This window comes from Chrysoperla carnea, chromosome 1 (assembly GCF_905475395.1).
Source record: "Chrysoperla carnea chromosome 1, inChrCarn1.1, whole genome shotgun sequence".
NCBI classification, from domain to species: Eukaryota; Metazoa; Arthropoda; class Insecta; order Neuroptera; family Chrysopidae; genus Chrysoperla; species Chrysoperla carnea.
In genome coordinates, this window is record NC_058337.1 from 128,586,402 (window position 1) to 128,613,877 (window position 27,476).

A 27,476-nucleotide genomic window follows, 5' to 3' on the forward strand; every position below is an offset into this window, starting at 1 on the left:
AGAGAAACGCTACCCATGTACCTGCATTAGCGAGAAACTCGGATTAGTGAGAAACCTCTATAAGCGAGAATGAGATTGTGCTCTTCTAGCTTATCCAGGTTTGACTGTATTTATTTTCATGTCGAATTAGCTTATATAATAATAATCGTCGATTTTGTAATATTTGGTAATTTAATTAGTATCTTTACTACAAATTAGGTATACCTCGCAGCTATCAACATGAATTGTAAATTAACCCTTTTACTTTCAATAATAATTATGAAAATCGTTAAAAAAAAGTAAAAATTCGTAGCGCAGGAGCTGCGTTAGCTAAGCGAATTCCTTCAGAGATTTAAAAAATAACACATTTTTCTTAAAATCGAATTTTTTATTTTTCAAGAATTTTTATTTCGAAAACTAAGCGTCTAGAGAAAAAATCACAAGAATACTTTTTTTATTAAAACTGATCAAAAAATAAAAGTATCTTTTATTTTGAATAAATTCGAAATTTTGTTTTTTACCAAAATAATTTTTTTTGGTGAATGTGATTTTTTGGAACATGCTTTCAAATGAATATAAAGAAAAACTCATTGATAATTTAAAAAATCATAATGAAAAATTTTGTAAAATAATTGGCAGAATTTTAATGTTATTAAATAAAAAAATTATATTTTCCAAAATACTTAAAAATTCCGAAATTTATTGGATTTTAATTTTAAAATTTTCCTAAATAGTAAAACTTTCTAAAAATAAGTTTAATATCGTTTAAAATATCTTTCCAAGTAACAAATATTTCAATTTAGCATACCTACTTTAACAAAATAAGGAAGTCTCTTTGAAATTCTTAAGAAATATACATTTTTTTGAAAAATTCCAAGAAGACATATAGGTAGATAATTCTATTCAAATAATAAATTCAAGATAGATAATCTTGACAGATAACCTTCATTATCCATTTAACAAGTAAAACATAAATAATCGTTGTTAAATATGCATTGAACGATAACACAAGTGGTTCTGAATGATCATTTCTGGTTTACACAATGTCTTGCGGTCAATAAAAATGCCACCTTATACAGAGTGTTCTATTATTGATAGAAGAAAATTATACCAGTAAATTAAGCTTATCAAGACAAATGGAAAAGCTTTTTACCGAATTTCGATCTGGGGTCTGATTCGGGAGGTGCGACTATGGGAAAAATAGAAAGATTTGTGCATTCATAGACCAATCAAACTCATTAAAAGTAGTGGATGTCACTTTAGAATAGAGAGGGGACTCTCATAAACCCATAAATGATTGTTAATTGATTTAATTGGGTAAACAATACTAAAAAAACTCTTTGATGTCTTTATAAAGAAAAAATTTTTTTTAAATTATTTAACCAATACAGAGACGCTTAGATGTGGGAGATTTCAATATAAGTATTACTATAAAAGGGAGGATTAAATTATTCTCTCTCTTGGTTATTCTTATTACAATAATAAAAAAATGAAAGGTTCTTGATTTTTATCTAGCACTTCATTAAATCAAAACTTGCTTTATTAGAATATGAATACAAAAATAATAATAAAATTAATTTAAATAAAATATATACAAATAAAGTTCTCAATTTTTCATCGTAAAAAACAATACTTTATGTTAAGTACAATTTTTTTTATGTACGGATGGTTCGAAAAATAATGAGGGAGAGATTTGTGAATCATTTTATTATAACAAGCGGTACTCGTTTATTCATAAAATACATTTAAAGTGTTTAGAAAATAAGTATTTATTTCTTCTATAAGTGATTTTCTTTAAATCTTTAGGAATAAATAATTCAAAAACTATGGTATATATCGAAAAATTGTACTCTTAATTTTCGTCTACTTATCCCAAGTTCTAACAAAATTCACCCTCAAAATTTTGAAACGTAAGTCTCAAATATTTTCATACACACATTCTTTTGGGAACGTCCTTAAAAAATATTTTTGAAATTATTTTATCCATTTCATCTTAAAGGGTAGACTACCCTGAAAAAATAAATAAATCCAAAAATGGTAAACAATGAGATAAAAATCTATTATAAACTAGGAAAATCATTAAACTTCTGCATTCTTCAATATATCACGAGCTCCTTGTATTAAAAGCAAGGTTGTTTTAAATTAATGATTGGCAGGCATTTAAGTAGAAATAGAAAGGACTTTTTTTTGCTTTTTAAAATGGATTATCTAATTATTACTTTTAAAGGTACTGTAACGATTATTGATAATTTTTTTTTATTATCAATTCTTTGAAATACCTTAATTATGACGTCCATTCTAAATTTTTTTATAGCAAGTCATACATAACATGAAAAATAGTTAATAATAATATAATTATGAAAAATTATAGCACTGCAGGTAATAATTTGAGAAACAAATTTTTCAAATTATACTAGCTTCCATGTAATAGATACTGACTGCTGGAAAAACTAAATAGGGAAAAGTTGCTTGTATCGTATCGCCAATTATTTCTAGATTTGTCATAAAATAATCTACTTTTAACCCCCGAACTATATAAAGGGGTGTTATAAGTTTGGCCGCTAAGTGTGTGTCTGTCTGTCTCGGTGACACCGTAGCGCCTAAACGAATGGACCGATTTTGATTTGTTTTCTTTCGTTTGAACGGGACCATACCCCGAACAACTAAAAAATAGGTGAAGATCTTCAAAATCGGTTTAGTTTGGAGAAGACTCTAATGAAAAAGGTAATTTAATGAAGAGTGTTCTTAGATATGTCTCAAGTGCAAGTTTAGGGTTCTGTACCCTAAAAACTAGTCCTGGGTTTTTTCGGTCCTAGGTAAATTTCACGTTTCTGTACTTGAAACACTAAATGGTGTCCAAGTAATGTCGTAAAATGTCCACAATTTTGAAATAATATATGTGTTAAAAGTTTATGAAATAATGATAAATAGTATATTACGACCCTAACCCAGAAAATTGGTTTTCTAGACTTAACGTATACCAGGAAATACCAGAAAATAGCCAGTAAATTCAACATTCTGGCCGGGGAATTATATAATACTTTTCTTTTTCTCCCAGCCCAATTTACGGCCTTCCTGGCTACATTAAACTCGGGGAACAGCGACTTTTACGGTTTAAGTTTTCGATGACCTGATGTGAGGTGATATAAAGATCAGACGACGTCGAGGCTTTATGTTACATACGCCAGGAAATTAAACTTTCTGACCGTGGGCTAAAACCACAAAAATCGCCCTTCCCGGAGTTTAATGTGGTTGCAAAGGCTGTACTTTGGGCTAGGAGATAACGACTAATCTACGTCAAGGCATCGGAAATTTTAGCCATGATCCAAATTAACCTTAAGAAAATTAACCTTGTTACATAAATAAAGCATACCTTTAAAAACACTTTGATATGAAATTATATGTTCAAACAGCTCAAATCTATGAATTGAACACCATAAAGGATATTAAAAAATTTACCTGCTTATATAGAGCATTAATGAGAATGTATATACACGATTTAAAAATGATCCTCTGAAAACTTGATTTGAAGTTTTGACTCTAGAGACTATGAGTATTGTGTGATAATAACTGTGACAGATACTTCCTAATGTGATGAAATCCGAATACTTCATTGCATTAAATTTCTCACATTATTTTCACTTCAAAAATGGAGAAAAATTGGAATGATTTCTTCGAAAATCAGGACCTTACACATTTTTTGCCTCTCTTAGTCCAATATTTTTCCCAATGATGGGTTCAATTTTGGAATTCATTCAGAAAGCATAATAGTGATGATAAAATCTAAGAATCTGAGATGTTTCGAAAAATGAAAAACTCTAGCCAAGTGGACACCTTGGAAATTCCCTTTCATATTGGACACAACTATAATATACTAATTTTCAACTCGTTTCGAGGTAGGAGTTAACGGTATTATACCACGCACGAATAAACCTATGAATAAAATTACTAAAAAAAACTTACCTCTGTATAAAATAATTAAAAACAGGAAATAATTGATCCACAATTATTATTAAATTCACATAAAATTTTTACAAACAATTACACAACAATAGATTACAAAATTAAAATAATTCATAAAGTTATAATACAGAATCATAAAAATCAATAAATGATTATTACACTTTTATTAAAAAAAACTATTTATCAAGTTATATAAAAAAAAAAATTTAATTTTTCTTTCAAAAAAAATTATGAAAAAACACGTGTTGTCAACAAGTTAAAATAGACGTAATACATGCGATTTAAACAACACCGGTGTTGTGAAGTTACTGAAATTGAAAAATGTTGATAATAAAAATATATATAAAATGTATATAAAAAGCACTTGAATGTGTGTGATGTTTAACATATACATATATACATTAGTATGGTTGTGCTCATAATTCTAAAACGATCGGAGTTTGATTTGTAAATATGCGGATAGTCTAGTCTATTTATAGCGTCAGTTATTCAACATATTGAAATTGAAACAAAAAGTCCAACAGCGATTAATAATTATACGTAAATACACACTCGATAGAGACAAGTGATGGACTCCGCATGAGTAGATAGGAAAATGTCTTTCTGAGAAAATTTTTCAAATCGCCCCCAAAATGACTACCGCAACACACGAACTAATAAGACAGTACAACATAATTAAAAAACTACCCGATAAAAATTTTGCGGTCGTGGGAGCTATTGATCAGAATGATCCGAAGAACATTTGGGGAGGGGTAGTTGAAAATTTTCAACTACCCCTACAGTCATTTTTCTATCTATTCATGCGGGGGGGGGTCATTTACAAAACCTCTAACCTCTTTTCTTGAAACATAGCTAAGAACACTCTCGATTAAATTACTTTATTCAAACCAAAAAATAATTCAAAATCGGTTTATCCATTTAGGAGCTACGATGTCACAGGCAAATACACAAGATGGACATGTTAAACTTATAACACCCCTCTTTTTGTTGAAGGTTAAATACTGCACTCGAGATTCTGGTTCTTGATTGAGCAAAGCTAGATTGGTTTTTATGAGTTTCCATGAAAAGTTAAACGAAGTGTAAGTGGGAAAAACAAGATTCACGCACTCAAAATTCCTATATATTATCAACGTGAAAGTAAGGATGTTTGTTTGTTACGATTTTACGCAAAAACTAGTGAATGGATTTGAATGAAACTGAACAACAATATAGCTCATACATCAGATTCACATATGAGCTTTAATTTATAAAGATGTTAAAAAAAAATTAATAATATTACATTTATTCTGACATTTAACTGCCCCATCTTTAATCATTATTTTGAACTATAAATGAAAGATTTCTGTAAAAATTTAAAATAGTCAATGTTAAACAATTCATTCCCATTTTTTCTAAAATATTCAATGAATTATAACTATTATTTTACACTTAAAAAATTGAAAACTAAGCATTTATTTAAGCTGTGCAAAACAATCCCTTGTTAACTTGAGTGTTATGGAAGGAGGATAAGTGAGATCAAGGGAGGTGGAGACTATAAAGCGGTACTTTATAAGTACTTTTAATCCCAGTGAAGCGAGCAGGTATCAAGCTAATTAATAAATAAATCAGTTAAAGCTGTGCGTATGGAGAAATGAATCCCTGTAACAGAAAAACATGTAGGGTTTTGAAGATGCTGTTCCTTGGAGTGCACTGTCGATAACATGTTTAAGAGATCGTCTTTAGATACAATCGGTTATCATATTGTGTCATGGCTCACACCTAATGTACCATGATTTATCCGGTTTTATCGATAATTGTTCAATATTTATATTATTAAAAAAAATAGTGTTGAGGAATAAAAGTGCTATAAACAGAGACAATTTCCATTGTGATAGTTATGTAGATTGTTAATAGTTTCTATAGCGTCTGTCTTCATGTGAAATTTCATAAATTTTCAAGACTATCCAGAATTACTGACTGAAATACACAGCTTTATAATATGTGACTTGCGGTATGTTTATCATTAATAATAATACACCCCACCAAAGTCATTTACTATTACCATAATTTATATCATTACTGAAATCACACAACTTTTTTTTTTTTTGAAATTTTGTTTAAATTAACAACAAAGTTTATCATATTTAATTAATTGTGAGTCATTAAATTTATTTTAAATGATACAGTACAGGATTTCAATTATTAAAATTAATTAAACGATTTGGTGGTGTTCGTTCGTTATGCAACAAAGCTCCTGACATGATCCATTAATAATTTAATATCGAAAGCTATTTATGATACTTTTATAAAATAGGACAAAATGATCGCTTATATTTATCCAATCACATTAGTTTGTTTATATAGTTACGAAATATGGCTCAATGAAATTAGGGTAGTTCTAAAAACTACACTATCTAGTGCAAAAAAAAAGAAATTTTTATAAAATTATGTAGAGGTTATGATTTACAAAGTTAAAGAATATTCAACACGCAAAATATTTTACGCATGTGCAGAATGTGTGAGCAAATCTCTAATCAAGCGGCTAAAGAGGTTGATGCAAGTGCGCGAGTTATCACAATTTAATTTGAAGGCTAGCTTCACATCCGATCAGTTTTTGCAAACCAGTGTTTAAAATATTAAAAAAAAATTAAAAAACAAGATGGATCCTACGGACCCAAGACCCAATTGGCCTATGTTGCTTATTTACGAACTCGATCTGACCTTTTACGTTCTAAACACGCTGTAAAAAGTTCAGCTTGATATCTCTTTTCGTTTTTGAGTTATCGTGATGACAGACGGACAGACAGACGACAGACGACAGGCAGACAAACGGAAATGGAGTAATGAAGTGATTTTATGAACACCTATATCAAAATTTCTTTAGTAGCATCATTATTTTAAGCGTTACAAACTTGGGACTAAACTTAATATACCTTCATATATATTTCATATATATAAAGTGTATAATAACCATTAACAAATATTTTAATTATTAAAAATTTTCCCATTCATAAAATACAGTAAAATAACCGAAAAAACAAGATATCAAGCTAAGCCAGAAATGTGGAAAGTAATCATTATCGTTCAAGCGTGTTAAACCCAATGATGAATAACATGGATACGGTTTTCGATACTCAAATCCAATTTAACGTTTTGATTTTTTTTTTTTTAACTATAGCCTTGATAAAAGCCATAAAAATTTGTTGACAAACTTTCAAAAATTTGTTTTTATAGGATCACAAAAATTTTTTTAATTTTATGGACTGTAGAAAAAAATAGAAATAAAAAGTTTTAAAGCTAAAACCTTGGATAATTAAAAGACTCAATAAATATTACGACATGTTCAAACAATTTTGCATAATATAAATTTAATACAGCCCTCGTAAATCTGTATATATAAAAATGTTATGTTCGTTTGTGTATGCTTCAAAAACTCAAACAGTTCTGCATCGATTGACCTCAAATTTTTATACGATATATAACCTGCTTAAAGGATGGTTATTTCTATTTTTTACCTCCGGTGTAAGTGAGATATGGGGAGGGGGGAGTGTTAATGGGATAAACAATCGAATATTTTCTTTTATCAGAGGTTTATCAAATTTTATAATAATAGCTGTTAAACTTCTATCTATTTCCATTCCTTTTAACTATTCTCATCTATTTTCATGCATAGCGAACATAATATGCACAGCGAAGCGTGTCAGGGTACAGCTAGTATTATATAACTTTTTTTTTATAAAGTTCTAATCTACTAGTAGGTATACAGTAAACATTTTCTGGAAATTTATAAAACCGCTTTGAAAAACGTTTGAATTTCACAAAAGTCGAGCTGCAGAAAGATATTACTTATCCATTTAGCATTTGATTATTTTTTTCGTAGAGTTGTAGAAATCTAGATAGATATTTTTCTAGTTATCCGTCTAGAGAATCACTTCGAAATCTTTTACAGGAATTTCGAAACAATTTTTTCCCTCAACTCTTTAAAGGAAATAATACGTTTGTTATAGATATAAAAATATGCTCATATCGCTCTGTGTCACGAAAAATGCATGTGTTTTACCATTCTAAGTGTTATAACTATATAAAATTATAGGTATATGAGAATCATATGTAATGTTATAGTAATAACACTTAGAATGAATATGAAATTTTCCAAAATCCACATCTGATTTATGATGAGGCATTTTATGGTTTTATAAATATTATCAGTGACGTTTTATCTTATCATAGTTTTATTCAAAGTTAAATAAAATATATTAAAGATGACATGTTTTTTTTTTTTAAAAGGAAAAATTCTTGATTTTGTTTAATGAAAATTTCAAAATTAGCTCCTCCAGCTTTTACAATTGATCATGTATGATTGACTCATAGAAATAATTATTTTCTACTTTTTAGTACAATAAAAAAAAAGCTTGTCCTTTTTTTCAGATTACGGCAAATAAATTTTAAAATCAATAATTAATTTACATATTATGTCTTAAATTCTTTGCTACAGATAATAATATTTTGTCAGTTCAAAATGTCTATCAAACAATTATTGACCACTAAATTTCAAACCTTCAAAACGTTCTGGCCATTCTATTTTGATAGAATTAAGAACTGTTCATTATTTCCTAGTGGCGATAAACTCACATAGGAAAACATACCATGCTTTTCTCATAATATATTACATAGATAAAAGTTGTTTTATACAATTAATTTATTTATCGATTAAAAAAAATGTCAAACAATTTCCACTGTAACTTTAAATTAATTATGATAAAATGTTTGAACTTACTACGCATTTGACGCAAACGACCTCTATCGTAGGTCAAGGTTAACAGGAACAATAAAAAAAATGAAAGGTAATAATTTCCCACCCCTCTTTATTACCTGCTTTTTATTGTAAAATTAATCAAATACTTCTTCTATTGATAAAATTTAATATTGAAATTATTCTACCAGCGACAAATTTTTGTGGCAAATTCCATCTCGGCTAGTTCTAGGTAGGTCTTATAATCCTGTAATAAAGCCGAAATGAACGTCAGCTGCGTTTCAAAAAAAAAAACCTTGCTTGCAAATGGGAATGCTTACAATTTCAATTTTTGGGAACCTCAGCTTCTCTAACTCCCAAAGTATCAAAAACATTTTATGCCTTGGTGAATTCTTCGAATTATATTTTTTTATTTTTAACATTTTGCTCACTGGCTAACGACGACCTTGAGAAGGCGTCTTAAAAAGCTGTACATATGCATTTTTGCAGTACATATGCACCCGACTAAGAAAAAAGGCTGTTATAAGATAAAGGGTTTATGAATCTGTGTGTCTGCCTGTGGCATCGTTGGTCCTAAACGAATGAACCGATTTTAATTTTTTTTGTTTTGTTTGAAAGGTAATTTAATCGAAAGCGTTCTTAACTATGTTGCAAATTCGATTTTGAACAATTTACGTCAGAATGACGAACTTTGGCATTAATTATCTCGCGTTCTAAACAGTCAAAATTTCTGAAACTTTGATATTTAATAGTAAGCCCTATTCTAAGTCTGTTAAAAAGAATGGTTAAATTCTGTCGAAAAGTAGGTTTTACATTACAGTACTCACCATGCTGGAAATACCTTAAATAAATTCAATGAAAACTATATTGATTTATTTGGTTAGAAGCACAAAATTTTGTCAACAAATCTTGTGCATTTTTAGATTGCAATTTCTAGGAATTTGCATACCATATTTATTTATTTTTTTTACCTTTTTTTATTACTATTACTACGAAATTAAGTTTAAAGTCAATTTAGACAAATAGTTAATTAACTAGCCATAAACAAAACTGAATCTAGCCACAAACAAATCATTATACAAGGCACTCTTTCTGTCCCACGGTCTAAGTGTCTCGCTATTCGTATTTTTTGTGTTTTAATTGTAGTGAAGTTGGTGGCATGAACAAGTTTAAACAAGTTGGTTTTGAAGAAATAACTTCCAAATTTTCTTTGCTTAGTCCACTGTTTTGGACTAAGCAAAACAAAAAAAAAAACAGTGGACTAAGCAAAGAAAATTTGGAAGTTATTTCTTCAAAACCTATTATGGAGTTCCACAAAGTAAAGCTCTCTACAATCAATTAAGTTTAAACAAGTTCAAAAATGGTTTGAATATAGACAAATGATTATTTTCCTAGATTTGCTTATGCCTTCACCCAAATATAGGTTTTGTTTACAAATTGTATCAGGTTGTTGCTACTGGAGATAAAAGTTTTACAAACGAATTCATTAAAATTTTCGTTCGATATTTCGATATACAGATATTAGTATCCACTACCATTAATGAAAGCGTAAATAAGTATAGGCAATCCGTAAAACATTGTATTAATATAATAATGGGGCTTAACCACCGTTCCCCAGACATATACGTCTATAACAGAGGCCACTCACAAAATTATTTTTTCAATATTTTACAAACTCTATGCCGTGTATCATTTCCTAGAAATATTTAGTGTACCTTTTATTTGTTCAACTAATAGATTATCTTTTTTAATGAATTTTTTTACTTTGCTTCGCTTCTTTTGTTTCGATAGACAACTATCCTACAAATTCAAACAAGAACTTTCCAATAACAATCATAAAATTATTGCATTATGAACCCACATTTTTTAAAATATCAAATCATGTGATCATAAAAGTGTTGAAAAGGGAATTAAATCATTTTCTACGTTTTTTGATTCGTAAAATCAATCTTTGATTATTTCAGATTCCTCCATCTAGTCAACCTTTTTCTAGGTTGCAACAGCATCTTTCATCCGATTGATCCAGAAATCTGTAAATGTAATCTCTGTTGGCTAAATCGAAAATTCACAGAAAAATTTTTTTCTAAATTGTAACTTTTTTGAGTTGTTGCAACCCAAAATTTAAAAATAACGAATTTTTGCGTAATTCTAAGCTAAAGAAACTTTCAAATTAGATAACACTGCCTGGGCATCATCTACCGAACCAAATGAAAAAGTACACAAAAGGAATTTGGCTTTATATTTTTGATTATCGGGCTTTCGATTTATGAATTTCTCGAGCCCTTTTAGGAGGAGATCTGGTGGTTAAGTCGATATATAAATCATTTCCCATGTTATTTGGCCTGTAAAATATCAATTTTTGATTATTCCAGGCCCGCCTTTAACAAAAAAAATAAAGCAACAATAGTACAAGTGAAAACAAACAATTGACTGAGTTAATTGTTGAAATACCATGCATAGTCAGTGTTGATTTCTTTATCACATAACACATACAAAAATGTGACACATACATAACTAATAAAGTATAGTACATATGTAAATGGCTTTATAGGTTTCTGCATTACCGACCGACATTTAGTGTATAGTTTGTACACATATTATAAAATTTCCGCCTAATTGGCGCCCTCACGGGTAAACAGTGATGTTTACAAAAAAATGTTTCAAACAAAAGTTGTTTAATTTTTGAAAAGGAACATTTTTTACATTTAAACATTTGTTCTATTTCTAACGGTTTACAAGATGGGTCCTACGGACCCAAGACCCAATTGACCTATGATGCTCATTTACAAACTTGACCTCACTTTTTACGTCCTGAGTACGCTGTAAAAATTTCACCTCGATATCTTTTTTTGTTTTTGAGTTATCGTGTCCACAGACGGACGGACGGACGGACAACCGGAAATGGACTAATTAGGTGATTCTATGAACACCTATGACAAAATTTTTTTCCTAGCATCATTATTTTTAAGCGTTACGAACTTGGGACTAAACTTAATATACTATGTATATTGTATATTTCATATATGCATGGTATAAAAATGAGTTAAGACCATTTATTGACTATTAATCCAACCCAATCCACTTTTAAAAGCTTCAGGTGATTTTATGTTAAAAAATTACTACGTAAAAAAAATTACTTGTATTATAAAAATACTACGTAAAACATTTTCGATGCAAATAAAATCTGCCAAATAATTTCGATGTTATTTTTAATTGACGTCAATTTTTCTTGTTAATTAAATGTTTAGTTAAAGTACAAGTATTAAACGAAAACATATGTTATCTATTCTGAAAAGGCATACTGACTAAAAAGCCAGATGATAAATAATTATTTAATTCAATAAAAACTTATTTGATTAAATACTCTGAAAAGTGAATCAATTTAACCAAATTAATTTTTGATTAATATTATTTTAATCTGTAATGACTAATACCTTGTTTTGTAGTTAATCAATCAAAAAATAACTTAGACAAAAGATGCGAAGTGTGATGGGGAACATCATGTTTTGACATCATATTGGACCTAATTCTCTTAGTTGTTTTAATAGTCAAGTAAGATCCTAAAAGGTAAGAGCTAGAATAACACTTTAAATTAAAAAGTTGATCCCCATAAAAAAATCAACTTTTTTTATTTAAAACACTTATTCGAAAATAGTTAGATTTCGGAGGAAGTGTAGACTTGTCATTATTGCCTTTAATAAAGGTAAGATTATCGATCGTTTATCCTGGTAATCTCGGTCTAGATACTAGGATAAAGTTAAGGAAGTTCTTTCGCCGCCAATCTTAATTAAAATATTGAAAATACAAGGAAAAACATTTTTTTATAATAGTTTCAGTCTTTCTATCTATCGTATAGGAAAGTTTCGATCATAATTTAACGTGTAAATTTTTTTGAAAATTTTTCAATAAATGTTAAAATTTGTTGACAATTTTACGAGAAAGTAAGACCCTATTAATTTTAAAAAAAATGCAAAATATACTTCCAGCCAGTGAAAGGACTACCTATAAATTATTGTATTGTTCTCGGGCCTTCGGATACTTGAGCAAATTTTCAAGTTAAGACGGTTCTTCACTCATTTTTCAAGGGCGTGAAATCATTATTTGATTAGCGTGAAACTTTATAATTTTTTTAAGACTCCTGTTAAATATTCAATGGTGGAAAAAAATATTTATAAAGAAAAGCCATTTTCCAGAAAAGAATGGTTAAAGTTGCATTTGAATTTCAAGCACTACGATTATACCCTTTACCCTATCGATTTGAAATTTTGATATTTTATAGGTACTCATATTCTATCTGCCCTGGTTACCTTTATTTTTCGAAAATCTTGTTAGATTTCACAATTTTCATTGTTCAAATTCAGTTGAGAAAATTAACAGGATTTTCGAAAAATAAAAGTAACCAGGGCAGATAGAATATGAGTTGGTACCTATAAAATATCCAAATTTAAATCGATAGGGTAAAACGTATAATCGTAGTGCTTGAAATTCAAATGCAAATTTAACCATTTTTTTCTGGAAAATAGCTTTTCTTTATAAATATTTTTTTCCGCCAATGAATATTTAACAGGAGTCTTAAAAAAATTATAAAGTTTCACGCCAATCTAATAATGATTTCACGCCCTTGAAAAATGAGTGAAGAACCGCCTTAATCGGCCAATTAGAAGTAGGGTAAAATTGACTTAATGATTTTATTAAATTGTTTGTAAGTTACAAGTGAAGTAAATCTAAGCGTGTTTAATAATCGTGTCGTGTTCAAAAAAACAAACAAAAATTTTAACGTAATTAGTAAACAAAATATTTACAAGATCATAAATTTTATTACAATTGTAATTAATAAGTGCATACGAATGTATTGATTGTAAAACCAATTATAATATTATTATGTATAGTTTTATAATCAGAATAATTTGTTTATTGAATACACTCCAAAAGTATGATGTTTATTAATTTATAAAATATGTAATTAAAAACACTTTACGATTTCAATTTCAATTAATGTTCAATAAGTGTTATTCGTACCACTACTATACATACCTCTGAAATAATAATGCATACAGGAAGTTTTAAAAAAATGCGGCATATTTTTGTTAAACGCGCATTCAAATTACTATTTATAGGCGATAACTAAAATTGCGCTGTCATAAAAAAATTAGCTTTACTTGAGTTGTTTTATCTAGGCAAACTTTTTGAACTTTAAAGTGCTAATTGTACAATTTAATCGATTGGAATTTATATTTTTGCTAAATACAAGTTATTTTAAATCAGAATTAAAAGATCAAACTACTTAAATTAAACTGTGTGTTTTAAAAATGTACTTTGTTTTTTAAATGTTGGCCTCTATAAAACAACTCTAGTATAGTTGTTAGACGGAAAATCTTGCACATAGAAAAAAGAAATCCTGCATTCATTAATCAATTAGTGATTATCCACCCGGCATGATTATTCAGAACACCTCAAATTTTTACAAATAGTCATGTAGTCCAGCCGACAAGTTCAAATTGGTAAAATTTAAAAATACTGGTCATAAAAATACGTGCGATAGCTCATTGGATTCGAGCTATCGCAACAAGTAATAAACTGAGGAAAATTGCAACAGTTATAAACAATTAAAGCTGAAAAAAAATGTTTTTCGTTTTTTCCCCAATATTTAGGGGAAATAGGTCTTTTTGTGTCATTTTTAGATTGTTGTAATATTGTCAAAAACGTGTATCTCATACTAAAAAATTTTTAAGGTATTAAATATTAATTTAAAAATTTGAAAAAATTATTATATATTCTCAACATTTTAAGGAATATATTAACAAAATTTTTTTTGGAATTATCAACTAAAAAAATGTTAAAATTATTCGCGAATAAATTTTTTGATTTCATGGAGTCTTTGTTTACATACTTAACTATATCACGTCAAAAGAGTTTAATTTAATACGTTTTTTATAATAATTTTTTTAAGTTAACCAAAAATGAAAAAACCTGCATTTTCTTCTTGTCTTTCAAACTAAACGTGTATGCAAAATTTTTTTTAAAGTTTAATTGGTGAAGGATAACTACTTGAAAATTTAAACACGTGGCGTTGCAGCCTGATAAACACTCAAACACGTGACATTGACACGTTGACGTACATTATAGTTTTCACTTCAAACACCTAGAGCTCTTATAACATCTTTATTGTGACACCCTACCCTGCATAGATAATTTTGTATATTATAATTAAAAGTTTTATTTATTTTAATAATTAATTCAAGGGCAATAGTTAATTTTATACTATGTTTTTTTTTTCCGAATCACAAATCTGAATCGAAACAATAATAATTTTATCTTTGATTTTAATCGAATATTTCTTCATTAAATTTTATTTATTGTTGAGTCTTTTTTTAAACTGCTTCTTATTATTTTAATTGTTATTTTCTAATATTTAAATTGTTGTCTACTGTGAACGCCTCACAACTTCTTAATACGCCATAACGTTTATACTTTTCAAAAAAATATTACTTACAAGTCAAAACAAACAATTGAATGAGTTAATTATTGAAATACCATGTATAGAAAGTGTTGAAAGCCAGTGCTTGCATTATTTTGAAATAAATTAGAAAAAATAAAAAAACCAGCTAAATTATGGCGGCATTTCGGCCATCTTTTTTTATGCAGAACGTTGGAACGTCCTCCTTACGCCTAGTTTTTCCACCAGATACGAAGATGGGAAAGCAATTAAATACTTTCTGGCGATATTCTATAATGCGGGATAAGCTACAGGTATATGTTTTTAAAGCTGGAATAGCAGGTGCCCCATTTTTTAAAGTGTACCTTGATTATCCATTGTGGTATTACCATATTTAAAATATCCTCAAATCTTAGTGATAGCTAGCAAAAAATTGGCACCGTAGCTGAAAAGGATGACCCAAAATTAGTGGGTTTCAAAAAAAATTCCATTTAGATTGGATCAAATTTGCCTGTATTATCAAAAAATCGAATTTATTAACTTCATTACGTCATCAGAATCCAAAAAATTTAATCGAATTTATTAACTTCATTACGTCATCAGAATCCAAAAAATTTAATTTTGCTCTATCACATCCAAATTTTATCCAATTTTGATCAACAAAGTATATAATCCTACTAAATGTGGGTCATATTTTTCAAATTTTTGATCAAAATTAACCTAGCTCTAATTGGTTTCAAGAATTTGGAATCCTGATCCCGGAGTTAAGCACATAAATGATAGCTAGCGAAAAACAGACATCACAGCTGATAAAAATGACCCAAAATTAGTGTGTTATCAAAAAAATCGAATTTTTTTATCTTTTTGACTTGATGTAAATTAATGAGCGCCTTTTACATGATTCTTTACTAACTTTTTGTTTTAAGTATAATGTTTTGCGCCTCTATTTCTTATGCGCCGGTTACGGGTGCCTCCTTTGCCACGCCCTAGATACGGACCTGCCGATAGACAAGGACAAGCACATATTTGAATACTCCATTTTTTTTTTAAATTTATTTCTTAATTTGACAATGACAATGCTAAAATTTTTGCAAGTGACAATTAGATAATTGATGATAATTATTTATTCTAATACTATCTACATAATTTTGTTTAATATTTTATGATATAATATGGGTCCTTGAAGTATAAAATAAGTATAAAATATTGTACTCGTATGGCCGTATAAACTTCGCATAAAAAAGGAAATGTATTAAATATAATTGAGTTAATGACAGACAATAATATTTTACAACATTCATATTTACATATTTTATTTGCAATATTTACCTTTTTAAATTTTAAATATAAACGCGCGGATCCAGAGGAACCTAAAAATGTAACTTTACAAATCTCTATATATTATAAATGCGAAAGTAAGCATGTTTGTTTGTTTGTTACGCTTTCACGCTAAAACTAGCGAATGAATATTATACTGAAAAATTATAATAATATTTTTAATGAAACTGTACAGTAATATAGCTCATACTTCAGAATAACACATGAGTTATAATTTATAAAGATATATTAATAAATAAATAAATTTTATTTTAATTATTTTAATTTGACATTACCATAAATTACAGATTTCTGTAAAAGTAGTCATTTGACATTACCATAAATTACTGATTTCTGTAAAAATAGTCAATTTAAAAAATTTCACGGCCATCTTTTCTGATATACTCAATGAATAATTACGACTATTATACATTTAGAAAAATAGAAAACCATATATATATTTTACTTATGTAAAACAATCCTTACGATTATTTCGAGTGTTATAGAAAGGGGATAAGCGAGAGCAATCTTTATCAATCTTTACTTTTAAACCCAGCGAAGCGGGTGGATATCACTCTAGTAAATCATAAACCCTAGCCAAATACTTCAAGCAGTCCCAATTGACGGTCTGATAGTCAAAAGACCTGGATTAATATATAATACAGGGTGCATCATTTTAAACTATTATGCCTAATAGCTCGTTTTTAGAGAATAAATAAAACAGTTACTTAAACAAAAGCTGCCGAGTTTGATGGGGGGGGGGGCATCATATGTTCTGACATCAGTCTGGATCTAGTTCTCCAGATTGCATTAAAAGTCAATTTAGATTCTATAAACAAGAGATAGAATAACACTTCAAATTAGAAAGTTGATTCTCATAAGAAAACTAATATTTAAAAAAAAAGAAAATCGATAGCTTTTGGAGGAAATGAGACTTAAAAAATTGCATTTAATCGAAAGAAAATACTTTAGCTTTAGAAAAATTTTTTGTATCCGCACTTGAAATAATAAATTTGTTTAGGCATGTAAACAGGTGTATTGAAGTACAATGTAAAAAAAAAATTATAATTATATTAATAATTTCCTCAAACTGGTTTTTGATAGTTATCATATTGTGCAATTCAGACAATTTAATAATTATTCGCATTTCTTAGAAAAAAATTTATAAAAAATACTTACTGTCCTAAAAGAATAAAATTTTATCATATTTCGTATATGATTAGTTAATTTCACGAAATGTGGGTTATCCCTTTCAAATTTTTAGTTTAATTTAAGATAATTTATATTTAATAATTTTCAAGAATGCGAAGATATAGTTTTCGGGGTCGTTATGTACCCATGTAGGAACCGCCATAGTTGAACGACGGGGCCTAGCCTGGTCCAGCACTGGGGAGCTCAGCTTTGGTGCCCCGTGTGTATGAAATAATTAGCCTTGGCCGACCCAACGATTGCCCGAGCCTGGGATAAGGCTGGGTTGCCCAGCCTTGGCCGATCCAATGATTATCCAAGCCTGGGTCAACATTGGTTTGCCATAGAACGGCCAACGCAAGGGAGTCCAGTCTTGGGCCAAGACTAGGCATCTTAGCCTTGGCCAATCCAATGATTATCCAAGCCTGGGCCAACATTAGTTAGCCATAGAACGGCCAACGCAAGGGAGCCCAGTCTTGTACGTACGGGGCTGTCACAATGTAGGAAGCACTTTAAACAAATATCGATAATTTTGAGAAGTATAACTCTCAATCGGAAAATCTTTTGAAGGAATTGTGTAGCCTACAGAAACTTGCAGTCAAGGAATGGAAAACGTCTACAACCTTTTTTCAGCATTCGAAACTTTCCCATCCACAACAGTGTGTAAACCATCTTTTTCGGTCTTGAAACGATACTGGCGGCTTCAACGTATTAGCATGTCGGGTGTCGCTTGATTTAGTCATTTTTCTAGTGACTTTCTTTTCTTACTCTTACAATTAAATCATTCAAAAGCTAAAATTATTATTTTTGATTGAAATTACTAAAAATATTAAAAAACTAAAAATATAAAGTGATTTAATTATTATTGTATTATTAATTAAATATTTATATTAAAGATGTAATGACTAAGCAATTTTTTTATTCAAATATCTTGTTAAGGTTGATCAGACAGTAAATACACTGTAATTTTATAGAATACTCTAAATTTTTTTTATATACATGAACTAGCTGTGAACTACCCGCTTTGCTGGGCAACATCCCCACTTGCACCCCTCCCTCCACATTTCCTTGCGTGGGATAACAGTTTCGTAATGTACACGTCATGCTCTTTTATTTGATACCCCACTTAGGTATATTTGTAAATATTCGATAATTCCTTCTCACTTTCTCGCTACACCTTTCTACCCTCCGAAGGTTAAAAGTAGATAAAAACAATAGATCTTTGAAGCTGGTTTTATATCGTGTCAATATTTGAGCTTAATCGATGCACAACTTTTTTAGTTTTTGAAGCATATCCCTTTCAACCCCTATTTCAACCCCTTACTCTACTATAATATGGATGTATTATACATAAAAACCTTCCTCTTGAATCACTCTATCTATTAAAAACCGCATCAAAATCCGTTGCGTAGTTTCAAAGATTTAAGCGTACATAGGGACAGAAAAAGCGACTTTGTTTTATAATATGTAGTGAATTAAAAATTTTAATCAGTGATTGAAAAAGTTTTAGTTTCCTAGGTAATCCAGATGTCGGTTTTTGGTGTCGTTTTTTTTTGTTGTACTTTTTTTGTTTTACCTCCCAACCAGCAAAAAATCAGAACGATAACGTGCGATAAGGAACATAGTCCAAATTCACATTTTTATCTATACATTGTCTAATGTTCGATCAACCCGGACGTGGTTCACATACACACAAAATTTTCTTGAAATCAGCGAAACTTCCATAAAAGTATTAATTCGATATTAAGTCTTTCACATGGCCCCCCTTAAATAGGTCTTGGGGTCTTTCTCCACGTGCTCTTATGTTCAACATAAAGCTGAATATATGTAATATAAATAAGCTCTGATTACGACGATTGAACCTCCTTAAGATATTGAATCATATAAATAAAATTATTTTAAGAATGATAAGATGTATATTTTTTTTTAAATTTCATCGCATATTTATTATAATTATTAAGTTACGATTTTAATTAATTAAAGATATTTATTTATTTAATTTTAATAAATTTTAAATAGTCCGAATAATTTGATAATCGCAGTTTATGGAAATATTTATATTTTGAAGATAAAATTTATTATTGATAATTACTTAAATTACTTTAAATTAATATCAATTTGATAAATTTCATCTGGTCATTACGTAAGAATTCGGACAAAAAAATATTTTACTTTCTTAATCAATATTTCTCAATCCTTGGTCATTAAGTAATTTTTTATGCCCAAAAATTACGGATCAAACCGTAAAATTAGTCAGATTTTCCTAATTTTTGATCAAAATTACCTTATACAGAAGTGACAAAAATTGAAATCAAGGAAAAAAATTCAAGGAAAAGTTATAAAATTATGTGATTTTCAATCACCCTAAAAATGAGCCAATAATACGTGTTTTTTTATTTTCCTTTTCGCTTCTATAATATAAGGAAACTTTTTCAAAAATCACTCTGTATTGGAAATTTAAAACTATGATTTTTTTTTTTGCAATTTGTTAAGGGGATTACCTACTTCCTAAATGAAAAAACCCAAAATATCACAAATTTTTTTTTCGAAATTTTACAAATTGGTGTATAATGTAATTTTTAGTCAATTACATAAAATTCAAGGTGAAGCAAAGTAGGAGTGATTTCCGATGGCATCCCGAAACTGCTTTTTTTGTTCACTAACAAAAAATGAATTCTTGATTTTTTTTTATTTCTTGCTTTTTTCGGTAATACCAGTTAAATCATAAAAAGTTTCTTTGCGACCCAAATAAACATCATTATCAAAGGTAATTAGGATACTAAAAAACTTAACATTAAGTGTTAACACGTGGATTAATAATCACCGCTTCCAGGACCGTGAAATAAAGATTTAATATTAATTAATAAATTTTCCATTAACAATTTTATCTTTTCATTCAATTAAAAAAAAATTCATTTCAAGGACATTTTTATATACTATCACGTTTCAAATTTGCACAATAATGTGCAAAGATGACCTACAAAATTTTATAAAAAATTTACCGCATGTGCTGCACAACCTCCGTATACAAAATAAAACAAAACACTGAAATTTAAAATTTATAAGTTTCACTGTGGCATTAAAAGTTACAATTAATTGACAAACCATTCAATAGGGTACTTTCGGTAGTGAAAAGTAAATTATGAAATTTGAAAAAAGTTAAAATTTATGTAAAAATATACTTAAATATTCTGATTTCGAGTCATAAAAGCACATTTTTCTTTTATAATATTAAAATTAAACATCGTAATTTTTAAACTGTATATCACGTGACCTAAAACGCGGGCAAGCCCTGATGTGATGTCATATCGGTATGAACAGTAGACCATCAGTTAGTTTAGTGTAGACAGCTGGGTATAATATATCCATAGATAATAAATATAAGTTCCTTTCTTCATAGACCTATCTCTTTATTCCTTTCTGTGCATAGAAGTAAAAACAAATAATTTAAACGTAGGTGTACGTAGTGTACTGAACGGATAAGTACTAAACAGATAAGATAAATAAACAAATTCTATAAAGATAAACAAGTCTTTCTAGATAAAATTCTAATCTAATTATTATAAAAATAAATATGTTATCAAGTTATTGTAATAAGTAGATAGTGATATGTTTATCATTAGGTGTGCTCAAATAAATAATACGTACCTCCTTAATAATATTTATGTAAGACAATACCTAAATAAACAAATAATGACCGTTATTAATCTATTTCTGGATATGACGATTACATTTAATATTAAGGTTGATCGGACAGTACACTGCCATTTTATAATACACTCTTAATAATATATATTATTTCTCTATTTGTATGTATGATATAACAATTAAAGTAGTTCGGCCATCACATGACTAGTCAAGTATTAAATCTAAGTTACGAATAATATTATGAATAAAAATAATATTTGTATCACGTAAATGTAATAAAATGCTTTAAAAATATCGTAAAAAATAAAATTTATACGCCAACTTGACTAGTTTTTTACGTTTAAACGTCAAGACAAAACGTTTTTTATGTTTTCTTTTTTGAAAGCGCCGGAAGCTAATGTTTTTTTGCATTGACAGAATTTGTGATAAATTTTCTTCGAGACGAAAACTTTTTTGAAGCTCAATAATCAAGATTTTGTATTTAGATTCTATAGGTAATAAAACGTATTTTGAAAAATAATACATCTCAATGAATTTTGAATAAAATTTTTTTTAATTACACTTTTCTGCTTATCACTTTAACAAATTTTTATCGACGGTTAAAGATTTTACACTAATTTTAATTGATGTAAAAGAATCCAATAACCAAAAATCGTAGTTAACATCTGAAAATAAATTATATTTATTATTTTCAACAAATTTTTAATAGTTATCCATATACAATTTTCAAATCACAATAATTCATCATTTTAGCGAATGAACTAAAATTAGCAAACCTTACCGAAAGAATTGTACTATATTTGATATAAAAAAATCCGCATACTGAAAATTCTAAACGATTTTTATCCAAAATTTCAAAGTAGTATTTAACCTTAAAAAGAATAAATTTTTGTCAAAAGAAGTAAAATCTCTGGTAATATATATAATCAATTCTTTGATATAATTTTTGGTTGTGCACAAAATACAATATTTTGAATTTTTTCGTATTTTTTGATTATTTTTAAGCAAGGCGTTTCGTTTTCGAAATAAAAATTCTTGGAAAACTAAAAATGCAATATTCTATTTTTAGAAAAATGTGTTATTTTTCAACCTATAAGAGAATTTGCGTAGTTAACGCAGCTCTTGCACTACGAATTTTTTTTAAACAATTTTTTAGAACAGGTATGAGTGAGTTATTTTTAAGTTGAAGCCACCATTGTTATAACTTTATTGTGTGTCATAAACTTTATTGTGTGTCTCTTTATCCAAGTCCGCATTGCTCATAGAGGAGGAAGCGAGACGAGTATATGACTCTTCTACCTATCTCAGTTTCTCTACTAGTAGCTAAGTAGAAAAACAAATGCTGTCTCTCTGAATTACTCGTATTTTATCACTGTCTTACTCGTATTTTAAGTGAGGAGTTCGAGGGACTTCTGTAAGTCCCATTTGCCCATGCCTGTTTTAGAATACCTACCCTTTTGATCAGTCCTGCATTTAAGTAATCAGGATTCATCAGTATATCCTCCAAAATATGAACAGTTTTATGTGATTCATTTTTAACTGTTTCACAATTAAAAATTATAATTAATAAATAAAATACACACATTATAACTTGATACAATTCATAAGTAAATCCAATTAAATTTCCATCATTGAATGAATCTTTTAAGTATCTTATGGCAAGAATCTTTAATAAATTTGATAAAAATGCCATAAAAATAATAATTTTATAACATTCATTAGTTTCTAATAAACATATTCGTAATTTCCGCGCTGTTTGACATATAGTATCCAAGCAAACTTTATTAATTTTTCCTATTAAAAAAGAATTTTCTAAATTTTCATTTAACATTTTTATACGAAAATATATACAAATTATGATCATTTGAAAACCAAACATATTAATTGTTGTTAAAAATATTTCATTTATATAAAAACAATATATTAATCGCACTTCTGTGGGATTGTTGTAAAACATACGCAAATATAATGAATATTTTAAAAAATAACTTAAAATTAATGTAAAGTATAAATATTTCTTTAATTTTTCCCCATTAATATTTAAACATGTTTGTAAAGTTTTATCAATTTTAAATATTGTTTGATGAACTTTTAAAATTCTCTTAAAATTTATTAAAAGTATAATTATCGTCGATATTGAATAAAATGATTGAAATACGTATTCAGCCATTCCAAATATACGATTCAAATGTAGTTCGTAATTTTTCGGTCCAAAATAGTTTATCGTGAGAATGCAACGAATTGCCACGATTAATAAATATACCAAAATATAAATCCATACTTTTAAAATATTTAATTTAAAATAATTATTATTATTTTTGGTTTGAATTAAATCAAATGGTATAAAAGCTCCGGTTAATTTACAAATTAAAATTGTATTTTTAATAATTTCATAATGATTTGGAACTTTTTTGGTAAACATTTTTTTCGGACTATTTTATTGAAAATATATAAAAAATATAATAAGTACTAACTCAAGAAAGATTAATTATACCTAATTTTTTAATACCTATTAATATTTTAGTAATAACAAATCAATTAAATAAAATAATTGATAGAATTAATGGTTTTTTAAATGAGATTATACTCCCCTTTTTATACCATGTATACAGGATGTTCTACAAATGACTACAGACGTCTTGTCTTCTTAAAAAAATGGGGAAAAAAATGAAAATCCTCTTTACCAAATTTGGATCTGAGGTCTAATTAACGAGATTATTACCCAAATCAATTTAAAAAAAAATACATTCATCAAAATAAAATGCATCGAATAAAATACTAGTTAAACAGAAAATGTGTTTTATTTATAATGTGAAGGAGTGACTTAAATGCAAAATTACTACAAAACAAAAAAAATTTAAACTGAATCTTATGCATCGTATCAACTTACAACTTCAACATACTATACATAGTGTAGTTTGTCTGTCCACGGTCCGTTTTGATAAATACATGCTAAGGAATGTGATATGCGCGCGATAGGTTGGTAATAAAAACTTGGTTTTTATGGGTTAGTATTTATAATAGTATAAATAGCCAAATAGTTTTTTTTTGTATAGTAATTTTGCATTTAAGTCACTTCTTCACACTATGATAAAATACATCCTCCGTTTAAGTGGTGTTTTATTTGATGAATTTTATTTTTGAAGTACTTATTTAAAAGGTAATTTGATCGACCATTTCAGCCATTTGAAGACTATCCCCTCTTTTCTAGTTTTTATCAAATATGGAACTCTGAATCCGAACTTGAAACATCCGTTTAGGAGCTACGATGCCCTCCGCTTAAGAGGCGCGGTGCTACAGACAGGCATACAGATACACAACATATACATACACATAGACATGTTAAAATTACAACATCCCTCTTTTTAGTTGGGGGTTAAAAAACAGTACCCTTTCAAAGATTGTCAGATCCAATTTTCAAAAAGTTTTATTTCGAAGTAAGCAAGAATCAAATTTATGATGACGTCAGGATCAGAGCCCCAAACTATTCGAGCTAGGGATCTGCCTATTAGAAAAATACATCAGCTGTTCAATTATCGAAAATTTTAATTCGAAAACTATGATTCAGCAGTTTTTTTTTTCGTTTTGGTGATAATTCACTATTAAAATAAATTAAAAATAATTTTAATTACCATAAATTGATATTTATGAAAATTAAAATAATAGACCTGGAGCATGGTTGTCTACTTCCCGGTTTATGACGTGTATCTCCGGTCTTCGATTTTGAAGAATAATTTAAAGACTTTAGTAAAAAAAAAATATATTCTTTCATAAATAATTTACTTTATTTTGTATGTCTATGGTTTAACTGCATAAAATATCGAAAAAGTCCGCCATAATGATTTGAGTGAATAAAAGAAGGAAAAAAAATTAACGAACAAAAAATTAAGCTTGAAACAAATAAAATTACACCTGTACTTTAACCATGATTGCTTAATTCGATCTATTTTGGTTTGCTATATATTCTACTGCAAATGACTCGGTAGTGTGGCTCCCAGTCTATAAAAAGCTTTTACAATTAAAAATATTACGTTAATTAGTTAATAAATACAAAAGATTATATAAATTAATGTAAATTGAAAGAAATATGTAAATAATATTGACGTCATATATCCCCTTTATTTAAAAAAAAAAAATATTACTATTAATTATAACATAATTTTTATTACTATTAATTGCTTCATATTGTTAAAATTGGACAGTATTGAATTACCGTTTATGTCGTCTTTATATTTTATCCAATACTTTCGGTAGTGAAAAATAAATTATTTAAATAGTCTAATTTTTAGTCATAAAAGCACATTATTGTTTTATTATATTACAATTAAAAATCGTAATTTTTAATCTGTATATCACGTGACCTAAGACACGAGCCGCCATGATGTGACATCATATAGGCAAAAATAATATGCATTAATTACAAAGTCGATGGCTTTCATAGTAATTGTGGGTTATGTTATCATCAACTTTATTTATACATATAATAATTACAAACACGATTGTTTTTTTTTACCAATATTACGTCACCAAAATGGCTGACAGTTTTTTTTTCATGAATAGAAAAGGTTTAAAATTTAATTTTAAGAAAAGAAAGCGTGTTTATTTTGACGAAATATATTTTTTGTGGCTTTTAATAAGGAAAATCAACATTTTGAGATATTTTTTCAAACATAGTAGAATATTCTATTATGCACAAAACAAAGTTGGGCTCACGTTAAAGATGTAAAATTTTTTTACTCGATTCTAGTTATCAAAGTATATATGCCACAAAAAAATTAACTTGTTCGCAAAAATTGAGACATGAAAACTCAAGATGATTGTACTATAACAACCTTTTAGCTATGTCTATGCTTTAATGAAACTTTTCTCATATTGTTAGTTTAATGATTATTTTCCTCTATAAACAGAAGTTTTAAAAATGCATACATACAGTTTAATTAGCAAAGAAAAATTGCATTTAAATTAATAGGTACGATTTCTTTCCGTCTTCTAATTGTTTCATCAATTTATACACTTAAGGTAGTACAAGCGCCAAGGCAAATTTAAACTTGTGGTTTAAATTATTTATGCTTTATTTTGAACTTTGATGATGAATTTTGGTATAACTTCATGAATTTATAAAAATAAGAATACAATTTTTCGATATCTATCTGCCTTGCTATTCGACCAGTCATCAAATGCAACCGATTTTTGTAATTTTTGGGTCAAAATTACCTTATATACTGAGTTTTTTCCGAAATTGGAGATAAAAATATTTTTTCGATTTTTTGCAATTTTTTTAAGGGGTAAATTACCCCTTTGAAAAAATCGAGAAAATCAGAAAAAAAAATTTTGTTTTGGAATTTGGGTGGGGAAACTCGGTGGATGGGGTAATTTTGATCCAAAAAGTATAAAAATCAGGTTAATTTAATGATTGGATCTATAGAAAGTTACAGTGTCAGCGAGTATCATAGGCAAAAAAATTAAAATCCATAAAATTGTGAAAAAAAAGGGAGGATAAGTGAGGACTATAACGTGATAGTCTTTGTTTTTAAAAGAGGAATTGCCCAGCAAAGCGAGAGGGTATCTGCTAGTAATATCAGAGAATATATCGATAAATATAGTCTCTGGTAATATATTAGAATAATTGCTGTCTCCAAAACTTCAATAAATTGCATCAAATTTGATGGAAGTATAAGTGTGTCCATCTATCAATCCATACCAACAACTATTGCTATTACAACATTCAGTCACACCAACATAATATACAAAATAATACACACATGGTTACAAAAATCAATACCAACATTCGAATTTTGACAGAAAAATATTATAACCTCATGGAAACAGAAATCAAAAGCAATGGACACAGAAAACCGATATTTTAGTGCGGATATAAACGACGAAAATGTAAATAATGATGACAATAACGATAACAAACGTAAAAATCGTAAGCGTAAGAAAAGTTTTTTACAAAATGCACGAAAATATGCGAAAAAAGGTACATTTGGTCGGGGCAGTCATTTATCCGAAGACACTTATCAATATTTTGTGAATGCATTAGAACTGTTACGAAATGGCTTTGAAAATGATGAAGAAAAAGGTATTTTCTCCGTTTTATTTATTTATAGTTATGTTTGATTTCGAAATGAATTTTCTAGGTATATTTGTGAATAACGTACTCGAACAAACCCTGAACGAAGAAGTCAACTATAGTCGTAATCAAATTGGATG

General features: G+C 28.2%; 1 protein-coding gene across 2 annotated transcripts in view; it reads right to left on the reverse strand.

Moving 5' to 3' along the window:
• Positions 1 to 27,476, reverse strand: part of LOC123290961 (oxidative stress-induced growth inhibitor 1-like) — a 56,959-nt gene that overhangs the window by 25,063 nt on the left and 4,420 nt on the right. Inside the window, exon 1 of one of the 2 annotated variants that reach the window (XM_044871356.1) lies at positions 3,943 to 3,976. The exons of the other annotated variant lie outside the window; for it this stretch is intronic. The gene's annotated coding sequence lies outside the window, so the exon portion shown is untranslated. Of the gene's footprint in view, positions 1 to 3,942; positions 3,977 to 27,476 lie in introns of those variants that run through there. 2 annotated transcript variants of the gene reach the window in all.